Below are 20195 nucleotides of genomic sequence, written 5' to 3'. Positions count from 1 at the left end.
CTTCTTTTATCTGTTCCCATAGCAATTTGCAATCATTCCATCATCTTTTAAATTAAACTTTTTGTATGCACTTATATATGTCCTTATTAGGTAGACACTACTAAGGCCAGGAAAACTATCTTTTTTAAAAATATTTTTACATCTGTGTATAACTCTTAGGGCTCATAAGTACTTGAGTGAATACCACCAAATCTTTAAAATATATATATATATATAATATATATATTATATATATATATGTTTATTACATTTTGCAAAATGATGTATATTTTTCTACCATATTTCTTCTTTGAACTTAAGTTGAAATGAAATCTTATTTGAGCCAATTTCTGGTATGTAATGTTATTAATTTTCAATTCAATATCTTGACTGAAATAAAATTCTAAAAATTTTAATTTTATATTGATTTTAAAAACACATAGGTAACGACTTGCATATTTCTGACTTTAAACAAAAGTTTATACTTGGAAATTGAACTTAGTCTAAAAATTGCATCATTCATACTAACTACAAATATCAATTACATTAATCCAATCATTTTCCCACATTTCACTGCCTGTTTCCTAGGATTATTGAGCCTTTTATAATTTAAGTGAAGTGATTGGCCAATTTACAGAACTGATCCGACCTTGCTTCTTCTACTTGTTTTTTTTTTTGTTGTTGTTGTTGTTTTTGTTTTTGATAGCAACTAACACTAAAATAGTGTTTTAAATACACAGGCTTCCCAGTAGGTAGAAATTCAGAGGGTTGTGAGGGGAGAGGGATAAAGATGAAAGCCTATTTTTTCACACTTTCAAGCACTAAGAAAAATGGGTTCACTATATGCATGCATATAAAATATTCTTCCCTTTATAAGTAACTTGCCAAATTTAAAAGTTGAATTTAAATATCCACCAAAATATTTTGCTAAAAATCTGTCAATTATCTATTGCCTTCATTTTAGTTATGCATTTTTGAGGTGAAATAGATGTTTATATGTAACTTCTATAAAATATCTAAGATATCAATTTATATATTATCCTAAAATATGTTAATTTTCTTATTCAAAATACTCTAACCAAAAGAAGATGGACTTTTAGTGGTTAGGTTTCTAAATTACATTTTCTTCTAATTGAATTACTAAATACATTAATCAACTAGGTCATCAACTCTGGTTTTATAGGGTGTTCTTCAGTTAAATTAGATCAGCCACTGGTGAGGAATAATATTTTTCTGCAGCCATTGTGGCCAACCTGAAAATATAATGATCTTTCATCTCTAAAAGACTGTCAGTTCCAATTACTGGAATTTATTATTAAAGTGTCTAAAATCACAAATTCTAATTTTCTGCTTCACTGTATGAGTCTATACTATTATCTTTGCTCAAAAATTTACATAATTTACAAGTTAAACTATTCCAAAACTCTGAGTATTTATTCTCTATTATGGAAAATGTACTATCATATACTTGTAATTTGCTTTTCTAGGTTATAAAATTATGGCAAGAAAAAGTCTGACTGTAATGTATGAATAATCTACATGTCAGAAATACATTATTAAAACACTGGCAGTTTATTTTGAGCTACCTTTAATTTATTGATATTATTAGAAGTTCTTTCCAAGGTGCATCCACATCTTTAATCCATAATATATATTCAGAAGTTTGTAGTGGATTCAAGAGTTAGATATAAATAATATTAATGATAATAATGCATGAGTTTGATTTTAAAATACAAATATTTGGATAGTATGTGAGTGGAATGCCACACTTAATCCTTACATTGTCTTTGCTATTTGCATGCAGTGAGTGAAATAACTGAGACTTAAAGTGATTGAGTTCCTAATCACTCAGCTATTTAGCTGTTGATACAAGAGTTACATGGTGATCTAATTCCTTAACTCCTTTCTTCCCTACTGCTTTGTCTTTCAATGATCAGGAAAGTAAAAGGATTGTGCTTAAAGATAGTACCATCTGCCAAATTATCAGCCATATATTGTCCTTTAATATATCAATATACTTTTAATAATTTTTAAACATAATGAATTTTCACAATATTAGGTAATATTTTACTATACAGCATAATAATTCATAATAATTGCATATGACAATTATGTCAAACATAAAATGTTAAATGAGGTAAAATTTGAAAGTTTTTTATATTTATTTGATTAAAATGCCAACAACTGTGTGTATTGGTGCCATATAGTGAACTGAAGAGTAAGTTTAACTTTCTTGGGAAAGCATTTATTCATTGCACATGCAGGAGGAAGAGAAGCTTTTCATTAGCTGTCATCTCTCCATGTGATTATTATCTACAGAGCATTCTTGGAAACACTTCTCAGATTTTTTTTTCCCTGGGAGAAATTTACAGTTGTGTGTGTGCTTTCTACATAATCATAAAGAGCAAGGTTCTCTAGGTCTGCTTTCTTCAAGGCTGTAGGTTTAGTCTTAGAAACCGACATTTCTCTTGTTCTGCATAATCTATAGCATTTAACCAGACATACTCTTCCTTTCAAGTTGATTTGTGTTCCTTGACACAGGGGCATCAAATTACTGTGGGGTACCCCTGCCCTTGATTACCTAGGAGAATAAAATTGGTAAAGAGATTGTACATCACAAGAGAGCCCAAGTGAAAAAAACGCACAGAGCAAAACCATTGATTTGACCTGTTAAATGGATTATCCAAGCTGCATATAAAATTTTCTCATATTTTTATGTTGTCACTAAATTGATTTATGATTAATGCTGGGTGAATAGTTCAGGATAATAAATCTGAACTTAATCCATACAAAAGCATACATATATATTTTTCCCTCAACAGAAGCAAGCCCTTTTTATTAGCTGTGTTCAGATCTGACTTGTGAAATCCTTCACTTTAAACAACTTACAATTCAGAAAGAGAACTCATCTAGTTCTTATTCTATTCCTCTGGAGTCTCCCCTGAGATTTCCTAAATGCATTTGTGGAAATAGACTCTAGGATTCAAGGAAGTCATGTGTATGCAAATGTGTGCTGTATTTTACAGTTTCATCACCTAGTCCTTCTGCATATTTGTTATCTTTCCTTCAAAGCTTGATGGAAGTGGGACTAAGCAAAAATGTGTAGACTAAAGGAAAAGAAGGAGAAATGATTCCAGAAAGCATAATTTCACACTATAAAAGTGCCATGCTGAGAAGCAGACTACTTTGCAATACAGTATTTAACAAGATTTTCATTAGCTTAATCACCTGAAGATTAAATATAAACAATATTGGTAACTGAAAAGAAAAAATAAACAAAGATTTTGACATTTAATATAAAACATTCTTAAGCTCATTTAAATGCACTTTAAAGCAAAGACTCAAAAGAAATATTTTTATCTTAGGTTCTCTTCCAGTGCATTTTAACCAAATGCGTATGTATATATTTTTGTTCTAGAAGACTATTTTATATACCATGTCGTGATTTTAATTTATACAGTATCTTATTTTTCATTTTCAATCATTAGATTACTTTAGCCTTCATGAAATTTGAATATTTACAGTAAAAATTTAAATATTCAATATATAGGTTATAATTACTGAAATTAAACAAATTTTAACATTTGCATACTGATAAGTTTGTCTCCTAAATTAATTTGAAACCAATCTACTAGATACAGTGCTTTCATATTGCAAAAGTATTCTACTTTTAAATGTTGAAGATATCAATATCAAGACAGTTATATGGACATTCACAACATTTTAGTACTTGTCCTGGGGAATTTTTGAAATACTGTACATAGTTTATATTCAGTAGAAATGACAGGGTACAGGTTTCTAAAAAAATTGTACATATTTTTCCCTGATAAAGACAATATAATTTCAAGTTTGCTAAAATTTAAACTTTAAAAATATGTTTTAGATATTGAAAGATATTTCTTGACCAAGAAAATTCATCTAACATATCCATACTAGCACATAAAATGAATATTAGGATACAAATCATGAACTAATTAATTAGATTTAGACTTTGTGTTGTTAATTCACAGGACCTTCAAGATTCTTATACCTTTAAAATAATATGATATCTGTCAAACTTACCTAATTGGCTTTTCCTGAAACACAAAAAAAAATCTCAAAAGTAGTGAGATAGGGCAGTTGCTGTGGCACAGGCCTGTAATCCCAGGGGATCTGGAGCTGAGGCAGGAGAATTGTGAGTTCAAAGCCAGCCTAGCAACTTAGTGAGGCCCTGAGGAACCCAGGGAGACACTGCCTCTAAATAAAATATAAAAAAAGTGCTGAAGATGTTGCTCAGTGGTTAAGTGCCCCCCTGGGTTCAATCCCTGAGACCAAAAAGAAAAAAAAATGATATCATCTATTCAAATAATTTCTCATCTTTAAAATGCTATTTGATGATTTCTTAGAAATTGGTATTAATATTTAATTAACATTTCCAACCTTCTCTAGATACCACTTGACATCTCTGTAAAAACGAATAGACTAGGATAAGTGTTTAAAAAGTAGCACTTTCTGATGAAAACATGAATTACAAAGTTCCAAAGAAATTGCTTGTGAGCTCTTATGAACCTATTGCTATATCAATGAAGTTAATGGTAACTGAAAAAAGATATCATTAACTTTTTTTTTAACTGAAAAAAGAAAAGCTCACACCAAACCCAAGTTGTCAAGCTCCAAACACCCTACACACAGACTACCTGAACCTGTCAGTGCTTCTCAATCACTACAGATGAACTATGTGGGAGTACCATTTGATATTCATTCACAATACAGAGACCTGCACAGTGTGGACATCAAGTGGACAGCCCTTTATGGCAGCATGGTCATTCTTGCTTATCTCAACAAGCAAAAAGATGCCACCCAACAACAGGGGCTCCAGGGTTGGACAGTATGGCCTAAATCACAGTGCAGCCACCTACTGCTCTGTGACATGTCAGTCATCCTGAATAAGTGTCTTTGTCTTAAAATGGAAGCTTCATCTCTCAGGACTACCCTAATGACATGTAAGCTCAACATTTTGAGATATTTAATAAGTGATCATTATTTTTGACATTATTTACCAATTTTTTTGGTAAAGAGTAGGAGAATACGCCTGCACTACAAGATTTTAAGATTTGAGATAAAAGGATTTAAAAAAAAATAACAATTATTTGACTCCCACAGACATTAAATAAAATTATTTGTGTGTTTTTTCCTCCAATTTTTAAAAAAGATTTGAATTTATGACAAAGCAGATTCTGATAATAATAAAATATGGTTTCACAGTTTGCCTAGAGTTAAGTATATGACAAAAACATCTTAAAGTACAGAAGGCAAGCAAAGCATTCCTCTAGAAAGAAAAACATGAGTTGGAGAAAAATGTCCATTTTTGTTTCTTGTCAAACTGAATATTTTAAGTATGATTGTAAGGGTCAAACACCTCTGACTTGCTAAATGTTTAGAAAGATTTCATTGTTCCATGATCAAAAAACTCTGTTCTTATAAAGTGTTCACTCTACCTTTTCCCAGAGAAAGATGACTGAGAATCTTACTGATAATGAGAATCCAGGACACTCATTAAAGACGGTGTCTATTCAGCCTTATGCCCTACTCTGAAGACAGCACATTACCGTAGCTGGTTATTTAATGATGGCCTCCAGTCATCAGTGAACAGGTTATGCTTGGCATGCTCTGTGTGGAACAGTTATGTTTAGAAATACTTACCAAGGGTAATTAACATAGAAAAGTGCTGATTCTTGAAGTTAAATCTGTAGTTAATTGTAGTCTTGGCAACATTTTATTACACAGAGTAGAAAACACTAAATTGAATGTAATAAAAAAACCCATGATGATGAGTTTAAAATTCAAGGTAAGGGACACAAGCAGTCAATTATGGCAGATATTAAGGTAGATTTAGAAAGAAGTGAAATAATCAGTGATGGCGGGACCTGAACTAGGTTTGGAGGAGTGTATAAATATGGAAAGATAGGAGGAAAATGAGATATAAATTTATTAAACACAGATCTAGGTCCTTCTACAGGTTTTCGCATTTAGTTTTTTAAAATTATGATATAGTTAATTTTAACTTGAAAATGATAAAAGTGAGATGACAAAGTTTTAGGAATTTCCCAAATATATATAATTAAACTTACCTGCATGGATGATGTTCTCTGCTGTATTTTATCTAATTGTATACTATATTTTTAAGCTTAGACAAGCAAAATATAAAATATCACAAGATGAGGTGAAGTATGGCAATGTACAAGATGTTTATACAGATGTGAGTAGAGAGGACACTACTGATTAGGGATATATGATAGTCCCTTAATGATTTTGAAGAATTCTGGGAATACCCCATAAATGTTAAAATTTCTAGAACTTTTTTGTGGGGATGGTGGCAATCCAAGAAAATGAGAATTTCCCTCTATTAACTATCTTCCTTAATTAATGCTGTCTAATGAAGTTAGAAGGCTCCTACCTTGTTCACCCAGAGACATGCAGATGTTTTAAGAGGAATAAATTACAGTAATGAAGACTAATACCCTAATAACTTAAGAAGATAACAGCTCTATGGTGGATATCTTTCTTCCCTTCTGATGTTTCAATGGGGAGGAAACATCTATAGGAAAGAGCGTGGTAATTTCCCTGATGATAAAGACATGTGGGTGATGTTGCATATAGTGGCTTTGGGGAACAACTGACAATTCCAAATACCCATTGTCACTCTTAGCCAAATCACTGGCAAAATTCTAGAGTGGCCAACAAATCATCTGAGTGTAAAGCACTCACAAGGAGAGAGTAGCAGATAACTTCGTCATCCAAGAGAGAAAGTTCTCCTATCACTTGTTTCCTGAGAACCTGTGACACTGAGAAAGTGTCAACAGGTGACTAAAGAATCAATCACTGATTCTTTCTTTAAAACAAAACAAAACAAAACAAAAAACTATTTTCCTTTCATTAAAGCACTTAGACAAATGCTGTTAAGTACTTATAAAAGAGAAGTCTCATTATATGATGCATTTCCATGAAGTATGAAAGTTCATGGTAAGGCAAGCATAAATAGTTGTTCCAAGGTTGAGCAGTCAGCCAACACCACAGCTGAAGTAGAATCACATTGGTAAGTGAATACTAAGGATAAAGAGCACAGCATTTATCTAAGCAGCACAAAAATTTGCTTATTATACAATTCTAGACATATTAGTCTAGTAAATTATAGTGTGTTAAGACAGGAGCTATTTCTCATGGAGAAAGTTCATTTCATAAATTAAAATAGAAAAGATGTTGACATCTTTTCCAATGGTGAGGTTTAAGATTCATTTGATGTAAACAGGAATCTGTGCTGCCTAGGAGTATCTATGGGCATTAAATCCTGAAAAAATGAAGTGCACTCAACAATTCCAACATAGTCACTCCTGAGTATGATTTTCCACCACTCTCTGAGAGCAGTGACCAGGGTTAAGCAACATTACTATCTCTTAGAAATAGCAGAGTTTTGGAATAATTGTTTGCTGGCATCATTGAATAGCATACAATTAGCGTACTGAGAATATTGGTTAGTACCCAAGTAGGAGAGAAAGGGCTCTGGTTATTCTCCATTGTAGAAAATTTGTTCCACTGCCAGAAGACAGGCTTTTGAATACAGTGTTTGAAAAGAAGGTCTTTAAAGTTCAAAGAGTGGTGGGAAGAGAAAAATATTCCCTTCAAGGAGCTTCTGATACGTGATATGTAATGTGTATAAATATGCTTACATGTACACACATCCACTAATAATGCACACACAGTGAAACATATGAAATCAGAGGGAGTATGAGAACACTTAGGAAACACATTCCACTGAATTTTGGAGATCTGGAAGTACTTTCATAGAAAACGAGAATTGCCCTTTTTCTGTACCTTTAAAAGTAAAGACCCTCAAAATTATGGATCCATAAGCAGTTTTCCTCCTCACCTCTTCTTTATAGAAGCACTACTTCTGGGTTAACATTAACACTTTTCTAATGATAACCTAACTAAACTGAAAAGTTACTGCTCTTAGCAGGGGTGACAAGTGAAAGCAATGCTAAGCAAGGTTTTACAGAGCTTTTTCAAACTCTGAAGAAAATTAGAAGCACTTTAGTAAAAGGCTCTGCACAGATCACATGATCCCACTTGAAATGTAAAACATCTCAACTTTTGTTCAACAGCCAAGTGTGAATCCATGTGAATAAGAACAGATTTGTTTTGGTGAACAAAACCCAGCTTCCCCCAAAGATTATGGCTTATGCTTCAACACATGCTTAGAAAATCTGATAGCTTATTGTACAATGGTGAAATATTAGAGAGGAATACTTCCCAGCAGAAGCAAGAAGGAATAGTTTAGTCTCTTTAAAACAATGACTCTTGGAAGAAGAATTAGAGGAATACACATTTTTTTTTTCCTAAAGGTATTGACAGCTTCTAACTAAGAACTGGAATCTTTAGAAGGTTTGACTAAATGTGGATAACTTCACCATGATTTAAATATACCCAACAAAGTTCATGTGTTGGAAGCTTCATCCCTGATACAATAGTGATAAGGGACAGAGCTCTTAAGAGGGGATTAGGCCACAAGAGTTTTGCCCTCATAAGTAGATGAATGCTTTTATTGGGAAAATGGAATTCCTTATAACTGCATCAGTTCAGCTCTTACCCCCATCCCCACTCCACTGCCATCCCACTAGGGGAAGACAGCAAGGAAGCCTTTACCAGATGCTTGCTTCTCAATCTTGGACTTGACAACTCCAGAACCATGAGCCAATAAATTTCGATTCATTATAAATTACTCAGTCTGTGGTATTCTATCAAGCAGCACACAATGTTCTAAGACAGACTGAATAAAAATACACTTTTTTTAAAAAAAATTTACAGTTAATGAAGGCCATTCTGGATTTAAACTATCATAAGTTTTGTAAAATAAAAATGGGTTCATAAGTTTTCTTTATTTTCCAGCCCTATTCACAAAGTTAAGAACTTTTTGGCAAAAAAAAAAAATAAAAGTCAAAACAAGCAATAATTTTATGAGCAGGGATAAGGGAAGAGGCAAAAGTTAAGAAAGAAAATATTAATTTAGGTAAAGAGAAAGCTTTTCATTGTTTCAGAGTTGTGTCCCCATTTGTGGTATTTAGCTACCACTGGCTGCACAGAGTTCATGGTAATTATGATATCCCTGGGGCTGTTGCTTCATCACATCATTCCTATGACAAAATAAATGTGGGATGCTTTTGCAAACCAGGAGAAAAAAGATCTTTCAAAGAATGATATTATCCAACATCTTCCTTCAGGCACATAGGGTTGAATAGAATCATCCCATTTTTACAAACGAATGAACTGAGGCCACTCAGGAACTTAAAGTATCTCTTCTTCTTTTTTTTTTTTCTTTTTTGGACTCATTTGTTCCCCTAAGACTGAGATTATAAAAATAATGCAGACATCTTCTTCTCATGTCTTAATCTCCCTATAAAGCTAAAAAAGGAAAGTGTCTCAGAATTTTTGCTGTAAAAGAAAAAAAAATGAGAAAGAAGACTCCTCTTTGATCTTAAATCTGTAACTCTGTAGCATGGCTCAGAAGGCTACCTGGTACAACAGAGATATTATCAGACAGTGTTACCCAAAATGTGTCCAGTGGATTGATATTCTCTCTCTCTCTCTCTCTCTCTCTCTCTCTCTCTCTCTCTCTCTCTCTCTCTCTCTCTTGCACACGCACCTGTGCTATAAAATATGCTTGGGCAGAACTCATACCATGTCTCTTGAATATTAATTCTGAATATTAACATACTAAAGATACAGAAAAGATGCACATTTTCTTATGTTACTCAATATATTTTTCAGTTTGACCTGTGAAATTCAATATAGAACTTACAGAAGCAAAGGTGGTGATTTTTTTTCCCTATGACTTCCACAATAAAAGTATTCACTTTACTCTCAAATCAGTTCTTATGCATTTAATATTTTTAAATTGGATGTGGATGTAAAGATAAGGCTTTCATGATACAGAATTTTATAGAAGGCAACCTCTGTTCTTTCCTGGAATGGTAAATTCACAAATTTAATTGATAGAAAAATATGCATGCGTTTCTAATGTGTAAAGTACAATCCATGTGGAAACTCTAATGTTCATTCCCCACTGAAGTTCTCTGAACCACTAAAAATTATTTTCCAACTTAATAGTTCAAGCTATCCAATGATTAGCTTGGCATTGGCAGAGAGTTGGCAGTTTTTATAGGGAATAAGAAACAGATCATTTATGTTTGTTAGGCTTCAATTCCTGCCTGGATGTGTCAAATCCCAAGAAAATGTAGCATCCCTCATGTGTGCCTTTTGTAAACTTTCACATTGTAATTCCTTATAGGTGCAGGCATTAGTTACTGTTAGAATCATTACTTACTTATTAGAATAAAATAACTGATTGAGTATTAAACACATTTATCCAACATTTGTTTATTGCTAAGGTCATTATGGCTCATAGAAACAAATTGAAATACAATTTTGTGCATGATTTTTCCAACTTCTACATCTAAAGAAAAAGACTACTAGTTCAGAATGTGTGAAATACCACTTTTAGGTACAAGCCACTCTAATTTCACAGTTGAATTGTAGAATTGTTGGAGAGCCCCATTGAGTAAATTTCACATTTGCATGCTTTCTAGATCATTATGGAATGTAATCAAAATGAGATTCCACACCTCCATTTATTTGTTGTTAGGAGTGGGTTTTACATTTGAACAAACTCTAATTGTGCTTATTCTACAAACAAGCAGGGGTGATTTCAGTACTGTTTTGTCATAACAAAATTTCTATTTTATAACACCATTTTTCAATAAGTCCACTGTTTGATCAGATTTCTAACTCTGCTCTGACAAGGGCAATGGATTTACATCCTGCCACATAAATAACTAGGATACAGTTTTATCATTTTATTTGATTTCTCTCTTAAAAAATAATAATATAAGTTTTGCCAACTGGAGAATATATAAAATCCTATTCAAATATGAATTTTAATATAAACTTCTGGGGAGAAAGAACACAATATAAGGAAGGGTGTTACTCTTTGCTATACAGAATAGTGTGATTAATTATGTAAACAAAGGTTTCAGGAAGAAAGTAACTATAATTAAAAAAATTAAAACTCTACATCATTATTAAGTACCAAAGGATTTAAAAGTTTCCTTCGGAAAATTAAAAAAATTAAAAAACCAACTGAAAAGAATCAATAACAATTTTTTTAAAAAATTAAATAACTACAACTGCTTGATGATTGATATATAGTCCAATCTACTTTTACATATTACAGTATTAATTCCAGTAGACCCTTGGAATGGAGAATATACCTGTGATATGTGGAGTCAACATGAACATATTGATAATTGCTGTTTTCTCTATATTGAGAATAGCCAAAGCTGTTTCTTTCTGGCCATTTAAATATAAATTGGTTCTCACCCCATGCAATTACCAAACAAAACAAAAACATGGATTGAATTCCCATCACTCATTATGTGGCACTGATAAATAGTGAACTAAAATAGGAAATCAATAAATTCAGTAAGTTTCAGCATTTTGGTAACATAGATAATTAATAATGTTATTTCTAAATAATAGATTTTAAAATTAACTTCCCTCTATTTCAGTACTTTTTGAATTTAAATAATCTGATGTATCATTAGTTCAAAATGTCTCAGTACATATATTTAATTTCAGATAAATCTTGTATTCAAATGTACAGATAATTTCCATGCCATTTCATGAAACTGATTCTAAGGGTGATAATTTCTAGATGTCAAAACTATAATTCTTTCTAAATAATATTGTATATCAGAAGCAGTTCACAATAAAATGCTTTGAAATCACTGGAAAGAAATTGTTATTACCTGACTATTGCAAAGCAAGACAAATTGGAAAGAAAGTGAACATTTAATCGATATATTAAAATACGATTAAAATTTATAGATAAGGAAAGGAAAATGCACAGAAGGGTCTCCCAGACAGTGGAAAGTGACATTGGCAAAATCATGGAAGCGAAAAGACACAGTACATATGTGGGTAATCATATTTGTGTAGAAAAGATAAATCTGAAAGGGTATATTTAAAAGACCCAGGAAAAATCTAATTACAGGGTAAGAAGACTAAATCATTCATTCATAAGACCAAAGAGCTGAGAAAAGGAACAATTTGAGTAGGCATATGATACAGGGGAAAGTGTCTTGCATTTGGAACCAGATTTAACTTTTAAAGATACATCATGGTTTTAATCTGTGAAGTAATCAGTTTTTAACACAGAACTTCCCAGGAGAATTAACCAATAAGATAAAGTTTGGAGATTTTAACATTGAGCATAGGTGATACACATTTTTTTAAAACAATAAATGCTTAACCTCTACACAATTAAAGTGACCTCATATAGGGAGTAAACTGTTAACATAAAAATTTTCAACATTTTGGTGTGACAATGGGAAAAGAAAATAAAAATGCTGCTATTGAGTGTTTAAAAAGACTTGTATTCATAATGAGAAGTTTAAGAGGTAAATTGTTACTACTTTAATGTATTGTTACAACATTTTATACATTTAAAAATATAAATTGGACTGTAATTAGAAGACACTTCATACTGGTTGGCCACCTCTCATATCACTTGCTGAGCTCATAATTTTAGTTTGAAATGCCAAGGTTGGCCTTATTCTTGATGACTCTGATCAAAGCTCTTAACCAGGGAGGTAACTGACTCTTAGGAAGTCAAACTACAGGAAAAACAAGGACTGATACACTAATCTAACTTTTTTCCACTAATTTTCAATGTGAAATATGAAGTCCTTTAGCTCATATGGAGAAAGAAACAGAAAGAGAAATAAGAAGGGAAAGGAACTGATTTACATAAATGGAGCAGAATATATATGAATGACATCTGGCAGTGAGATTAAACTGGCTGCCTGGACTCTGTTGGACTCAGGCAGATCTAATAGTTTCTGAACTGTTTTTTCAGTAAGGCCTATGACCAGTAGCAACTGGGACTCCTGTCTTGGCATGCAGCTTTTCCTGTTTCCTATAAGACTTGTTTACACAAATGAGATCCTTGATGTTATTGTGCTGTTTCTTTTGAGAAAAACCTCAAGGATTTTGTATATATAGCTTGAATTATTTCCTTAGGAAAAGAGCCTAGTGAACATGAAATTATAACATTTTCAGCAAAATTTAATCTGTTATGCTCTCATGCGTTACAGAATGATGATGTTCAAGTGAATATACCAAGAATTGCATATACCTGCTAATTATCTGATCAATGGGTTTATTCAGTGAAGTGTGCTGTGCTTGCTAATGTGGTTTGCCATGTTCACTGGAGCAGACTAAAATATGTGACTTCTTTGACATATAATTCTCTAAGAATTAGTCTTCTTATTTAATGGATTCATGGAAGAGGATATATTCTCTGTGTGTGTGTGTGTGTATGTTTTAACTAAATATAATTGTATATTAAGGCAGAGTGTCTTCAGTACACTAATCCTTACCTGTAGATTTTTATCTTTTTTTCCTTGAATGGATAGAATCAGAGAACTTCAGGTTTTAGAAATATTTTTAAATATCATATCATCAAATCTGTATCAAATTTACAAGACACAGTATTTTATGCATATCCTTTGATATAACATTGACAAATATGATTGCAAAAGCCATCTGATTTCAGAAATTTTAATATATGAAACAAATATCTTAGAATTATTGAAAGAATGTGTGCATAAATCATTTTATTTTGCCACCTTTTCATTTTGATGAGTATAAAATATAATTAGAATCGACTGGCTCAATATTTTTGGTAATTAGGAATCAAGCTTGAGCCTTCTGTTATGGTTTGGATGTGAGGTGTCCTTGAAAAGCTCACCTGTAAGACAATGCAAGAAGGTTTAGAGGAGAAATAATTGGGTTATAGCCTTTACCTAACTAGTGAATTAATCCTTGATTGATCGAGTGGTAACTGGAGGCAGGGAGAATGTGGCTGGAGAAAGTGGTTCCTTTGAGGGTGTGCCAATGGGGTAAATATTTGATATCTGGAGAGTGGAGACTGTTTCTCCTCTGCTTTCTGATTACTATGTGAGGGGCTTCCTTTTGTCACACTCTCCCACCATGTTAGTCTTAAGGAATAAGGCTGGCCTTCTATGAACTAAGACCTCTGAAACTGTGAGCCCTCAAATAAATTTCTCCTCCTCTATGATGGGTCTTTTAGTCACAGCAGTGAAATGGCTAACTAAAACACTTCTGAATCACCAAATAATGTAATTTCCACCGATATATTGCATGAGATTATATGTTATCAACAAAGTCAAAAGAGAAAATAATTATTTTTTATAACTTCAATATATTTGTATTCAACTATTTTTACTTTTTAAAAGTAATTATAAAGTATTACTGCATATGTGTATTCTTCCATATATAAATATAGTAATATGAACTCAAATATAGAAATATCAAAATTAGCAAAATACCATCAATCCCATCAATAAGTGGCATGCTACATCTTGCACTGGTTGGCACAGATGATTCTTGGTTTCGTTCACACAAAATAATGTAAACTCCAATTACTTCATTATCAACTCCATATACTTTGACATACTTCATAACTTTTGCAGCTTCTCTTTTTTAAGTAAAAATATTGCATTTGAGAGTAAAGAGGAAAACACTCATCTCACTTTTGCATCAATATTAACTTTTAGTTAAATCTCCCTTGTATAGAAAATTTATATTTTCTGCATAAACATTGCATTTGCCTGGTTCCATTATGTTTTAATCACTGTCTATGTTTTTCCCCCAGAGTTTCAATGATATACTTACCATAAATTTTTATTGTATCAGGGAAACTTAACTCTCATAATTGAATACTAAAAAGAAGCTTAAACTCAAAATTTTTGTGCTTAAAATCAAAAGGAAGAAAAATTGAGATTTGTTAAACTTTTGCCTATCTACACCTTAATAATATGTGTATGATACCAAAACTCTTGTCAATTGATTCCAGACTTTAATCCAAAATAAAAACAAGTAACAACAAGAGCAACAAGAACATCAAAACACATTTGCTTGAAAAAAGATAGCACTTCATAATGTCAGAAAATGTTAATTAAATAAAGCAACTCTTAATTTTGAAGCAATACATTGCATGCATCAAATATTTAATGATATTTTGGATAAATGTTTAGTCTAATATCATATATATATATATTTGCTGATGGACAGAAAATTACACACTTTTTAAAATATTCATTTGGATTATCATCACTATTCCCTTTATGATGACTTTCTTATTCAGATATGAAGATCACATGAGAAAATCTTAAGAAAAAATTAAAATAATTTTTACTATACTGCTTCTTTATTTCCCATTATTCTTTAAAGAAATTTTTTCCCCCTGTGAAAACTTGCTTCTGGGTTCCCCAAGCCAGTGACAGCATGATAAATCAGGAAAAAATATTCAGGCCTATTAGATCTCATCCTTGTAAAGCCATCTATGAGTTCATGCTTTGAATCCATGTAGTTGAACAGACCTTGAGTGCCTCATTCAAGATCCAATCAATGTTTGATTCATTGTTGTGCAGTTAGTATCAAATTTATGAAATATTATAGTGAATTTGGAGCCAATACATTCTGGCATCAGCTTTAAGTCCTTGGAGATGATGTTATATTTTAAGATCTGAACTATACTTGATATATAATTTTAAAGCAATATTATTTTAATATAAGTATATGTTTTTGCTTGTTTCTGCAGCAAACATGGTCTCAGGTTAAAATTAAAAGTGGATAATATAGTTACTTGAATATAATTTAAAAATAAAATGTAATCACATTAGCATAGTTGGTACAAAAGAAAATATCATGTTGTCATTTTTTAATACAACTAAATAATGTATCTTTATAGAATTTTTTTCCCTTGGAATAAAACACTTGTTTGGTGCAAAGCACAGAAACTCAAAATATATCATTAATATATCTTTTATATTAAGTAACCAAAAATCCATTACCCTGAAGCTGTCTCTGTACTTTGAATTTGTACATAAAAATCCTAACTTACTATGTAAGCCACCTGACTGGTATATTTTGTGAACAAATATCTGAGTTTTACCCAATGTACAGGCAAATAATAAGGCAGATGCCTTATCACAACATGTCCAAATAAGGGAGCTGCCTAATCAAGCATTAAGGTGATTTCTTTATTTTGCTTCTTTGTTCACCTTATAGATAGTTCATTACCATTGGTGCATTGGACATCTAAACCTCTCTGGTTCTGAGTGCTACCTGATTCGTAAACCATTGCTTGCCAAAATAAACTGTTAAATTTGTCTAAAATATTTATTGTTGGTCATATTATATTATAAATATTAATGATCCAAAGAATTCTAATTTATCTTCTTAAAAAATCACTATAGAGATGAAGTTTTTTGAACTAAGATTCAGGGTCTGGGACAGAGCTCAGTCGCAGAGAATCTGCCTAGAATGTGCTTCCCAGGTCCAAATCCCCAATACCACAAAGTAGCAGCAGGAGGAGTAAGAGGAGAGGAGAAAAGAAGATGGAGAGGGAAGAGGAAGACAAGGTTTAAAATGGACTAAGATTCAGATCTAGGTTTATCATTGCTATTCCTCTTTTGGGATACGTAATTTAGAGGTAGAAACATTTGGCACTCTATTTCAGAATTCTTGTGAAAATCAAAAAGTCAATACCTATGGCCTTCAGTTCCCAGTAAAGTTCTCTGCCTATTGCTAGCTTTAAAAATATTTGCTGACAGAATTGACATGAGATCTCACATAGATAATTTGATGCTTTGAAGTTGCTCCCAAATGCTTTCAACATTATTCAGCAATGACTTTAATCTGTTTTTATTTTCCAAGTGGTATTTGACAAATAGAAAGCCTTTTGTTATCAAGCAAAATTTCTTATCTAGTTAATCCGGGAGTTTTTTTTTTTTTAATTGATTTCTAGACTTTGAATTATGGCTACAGACCTTTAATCAGAGTTCATAAAATTTCTCCATCAAGAAAGAAAGAAAAGTTGACCTTCTCTTCATTGATTTCTTGATTTGGCTTTTAATTTACCCTTTATACTTCAATACTATCTCTTTGAAAAATAAAGCATGGCTTTAGAACTTGTCTAGAGAAGTTATGAACCAATAAGAAATTAGAATTTCAGTGGATTAACAAATTTCAGAGAATTAAAGGAAAATGCTCTGTGGTGTGACTTTCTAAGAAGAATTAGGACAGTACTAGGAGTAAGATTTCTGACAGTACAATGATGTCAAAGCTGAGTCCTCTGACACTGGGGTGGGGGAGAAGGCATCCTAGGCAGAGTATAAGCATATGTGAAACCCCAGAAAGTAAGACTCACAATGTGTCCAAGGAGTTTCCTCAATGTACTGGTGAAAACTGGAGCTTGCTTTGAGGTACAATAGTGAACGGTGAGGATGTAGATTTAAAAAAGAACCAGGTCATAAAATACATTTGATGCAAGGCTGTGGATTGTAAATTGTGTCCCTAAGGCTCTGGGAAGCCATTAAGTCTTGTAAAACAGGAAAGTGACTTGGTCAGATTTATTGTTTTTGAAGATGAACTGTGATGTTGTCTAAGGGATGAGTTAAAGTTAAAGAAAATGGGTGGCAGGTTGCTGCATCTTTCAAGCCAGCAATGGTGGGAGAAACAAGTTAATAGTATTAAGAATAACAACAACAAACTTTAGATAGATAAGTGTTAGGAAGATGTTCAACAGTGACAAGATGAAGACTGAAGTGTGGCTGCATAAAACAAATTGTTGGGTTCCGCGGAATTCTATTTGTCTATTGGACATAAAATGCCTGGGGTGAGAAGAAATAGGAGATCGAAGGAAGACATAACAGAAGAACAAGTCCTATCACCATGGTTATTTTTCTTCTCCTGAGGACAGATGTCACTTTTCTGTATGATTAGAATTAATAGCCCCTAGGTGACAACTGGGTTTACTTCTTTAGTTCCCAATGGAAAACTTTTATACATGTGACACTCATAGGTTGACTCAGCAATTTATCTTTTAACAAATGACTACTTTCTGTTAGGAGAATCAGTGACAAAAGTTGGCTAAAACATTCTACTTGTGTGACCTTATGAACTATGTCATGCACTATAATCAACATAACATATAGTAAGGAAAACTCACTTCAGCCACTTTGTTTTTTCTAAAACTGTGCCAGTCATTAATATGGCAATTATTAATTATATGTATGCTCAGTACACACACACACACACACATAAAAGAGGGAAAAAAGAGTAAAAAAGAAATGCCACAACAAAATAACCCTATGTATTTGAATATTGACTACTACTTCTTTGCATTCACCATTGGAAGATCATCTACTGAAAGTATTATACCTTTACCCTGATGTTCATGCAAGATTTAAGTGCACAAGAACAAATGTAAGACTAGATGAATGCTCTTCTGTACTGAAGGATGAACATATCAATGCATATTCAGTTTAATGAAACAGTAATGAGATGCAACCAAAGCAAATAGTCCTATAATCAAAACAACAGTATGCTGTTTTCCTATATTACTAAATTGGTTATTTTTAACTTGCCACATTCCATTATTTATTTAATGTCAGTTATTATTTCAATGTCCTACATTTTCATTGAAGTTTTCATACTAATAAGGAATATACCTATATTCCTTCAAATATAAAATCAAGCAAAAACAAAATCTCTAGTGGATTTGGCCCTCTCAATATACCTAAAATAACTTACTTTTATACAAATATCTGAAGTAGTAAGATCATAAGTGAAGAGACTTCAAAATATTTGAAGAAATACAGTTAAAAACTAAGTCATAAAAATATTTGAGATTGCATTCCCAGTATCCAATTTACTTCTTTAGTATGTCATACACAGTATTGCAGATGTACACCCCCAGGAATATGCTCACAGATAGAGTGAAATGCTGAGTGTCAAAGTGAGATCACAGATGAGCAAGAAGATGGTGCATAGATACTTCCCATGCTTTTCTTTTTAGTACTGCTTACTTTTTTTCTATTGTAACTTCTTTCCACTTCCATCATACAAATCTTGTCTTAAAAAGTTAAATAAAATTAGAACCATGAATGAAGTTGCATAAAAAAGGTGTAGGTTCTGTCTTCATCTCAGATTTTTTTTTTTTTTTGCTGAGAAATAGGTTTTCAGTTTAAATCCAACCCATTTATTGATTCTTGATTTTATTTCTTGTGCTTTAGGAGTCTGGTTAAGGAAGTTGAGGCCTAATACAACATGATGAAGATTTGGGTCTAGGTTTTATTCTATTAGGCACAGGGTCTCTGGTCTGATTCCTAGGTCCTTGATCCACTTTGATTTTGTGCATGGTGAGAGATAGGGACTTAATTTCATTTTGCTGCATATGGATTTCCTGTTTTCCTAGCACCATTTGTTGAAGAAGTTATCTTTTCTCCAATGTGTGTTTTTTTGTGCATCTATCTAGTATGAAATAACTGTATTAATGTGGGTTTGTCTGTCTCCCCTATTCTGTACCATTGGTCTAAAAATCTATTTTGGTGCCAATATCATGCTGTTTTGTTGCTATTGCTCTGTAGTATACTTTAAGGTCTGGTATTGTGATGCTACTTGCTTCACTCTTCTTGCTAAAGATTGCTTTGGCTGTAGAATGGGAGCAAATTTTTACTACATGTACATCAGATAGAGCACTAATCTCCAGGGTATATAAAACCTCAAACATCTTAACACCAGAAAAACAAACAAACAGCAGCAGCAACAACAAAATAACCCAATCAATAAATGGGCCAAAGAACTGAACAGACTCTTCTCAGAAGAAGATATACAATTGATCAACACATATATGGAAAAAATGTTCAAATATCTATTAATTAGAGAACTACAAATCAAAACTACTCTAAGATTTCATCTCATTCCAGTAAGAATAGCAGTTATTAAGAATACAAGCAACAATAAGTGTTGGCAAGGATATGGGGAAAAAGGCACACTTTTCACATTGCTTATAGGACTGCAAATTGGTGCAACCAATCTGGAAAGCAGTATGGAGATTCCTTAGAAAATTTGGAATGGAACCACTATTTGACTCAGCTATCCCACACACTCTTTGGTATAATACCCAAAGGACTTAAAAACAGCATAATACAGTGATGCAGCTACATCAATGATTATAGCAGCACAATTCACAATAGCTGAATTGTGGAACCAAACTCCATGTTTTTCAATAGATGAATGGATAAATAAACTGT

The sequence above is a fragment of the Urocitellus parryii genome, chromosome 2 (assembly GCF_045843805.1).
Source record: "Urocitellus parryii isolate mUroPar1 chromosome 2, mUroPar1.hap1, whole genome shotgun sequence".
Taxonomy (NCBI): domain Eukaryota; kingdom Metazoa; phylum Chordata; class Mammalia; order Rodentia; family Sciuridae; genus Urocitellus; species Urocitellus parryii.
This window is presented reverse-complemented; position numbering follows the sequence as displayed.